Here is a 999-nt window from a genome sequence, read left to right on the forward strand (position 1 = left end):
AATTCCAAACAATACAAAGCTTTATTTTCCCTTCTCTAAATTCTGATCGGGGCTCAAGGGGGGAGGGGGAGGTGGGGTGGGGGTTCAGGCTTCGAGGAAGGTGGGTGTCCCTTCCCCCTTAGTTTCGCCAAACCTAACGAAGGTGATGGAGAATAAAAATGAGAAAAATTCAGGATAAGAGGTCTGAAATACTATTTTGAATTGTCAGCGGAACACGCAAAGAGGCAGACCCAAATACGCTAGTACATTTAAAAAAAAGAGTACGAACAAAATGTTGAAGAATTATGCCCTGCCTTCCAAAGAAAACACCAAAGAAATCCAGAAGGGGTCTGAAATAACATCCACATGCAACTGTAGTTTACTTATATTCGTGTCTGGATCAGAAAGGTAAAAGATGATATTCTTGGATCCTATAATCCTACAGAGATCGTATGCTTAAACCAGGCATTCAACCAATAAACTTTACAGAATTGAGTTGTTACACAATGTACACTTTACACAGTAGATGTGCAGCGTTTCCTCATACCCCCAATAAATAAATAAATAAATAAATAAATAAATAAATAAATAAATAAATAAATAAATAAATAAATAAATAAATAAATAAATAAATAAATAGATACATCCAAATTTTGCAGATTTACTACTCTGACTTCATTTGCCCGAACTCCAAGTTTCCTGTTAACATCCCGGTATAAAAACAAAAACAAAATGCAGTTTACATGAACTTGTTTTGTCTTTTCGTTTGCAGATGATGGATAAGTAGTTTTCTCTCAGACTGTCAAGTGATCTTTAAAATTAGTTTCTTGCCTTGGAGCTTGACAGTCAGTCAAGTTAAGTCGAGGGTCTTGGATAAATCGCGCCGCGGGCCCCAATCTCCACCAGTCCAGGCGTCCAAATCCCCCAATTTGTCATCGCTATGAAATGAAAAGCGCTTGAGGATTGTATATTGTCGGCTGAATTTGCAAATCATATCTCAACCGCGGTTTTAGTTAATCT

Source organism: Patiria miniata, unplaced genomic scaffold (genome assembly GCF_015706575.1).
Source record: "Patiria miniata isolate m_02_andy unplaced genomic scaffold, ASM1570657v1 HiC_scaffold_29, whole genome shotgun sequence".
Lineage (NCBI taxonomy): Eukaryota > Metazoa > Echinodermata > Asteroidea > Valvatida > Asterinidae > Patiria > Patiria miniata.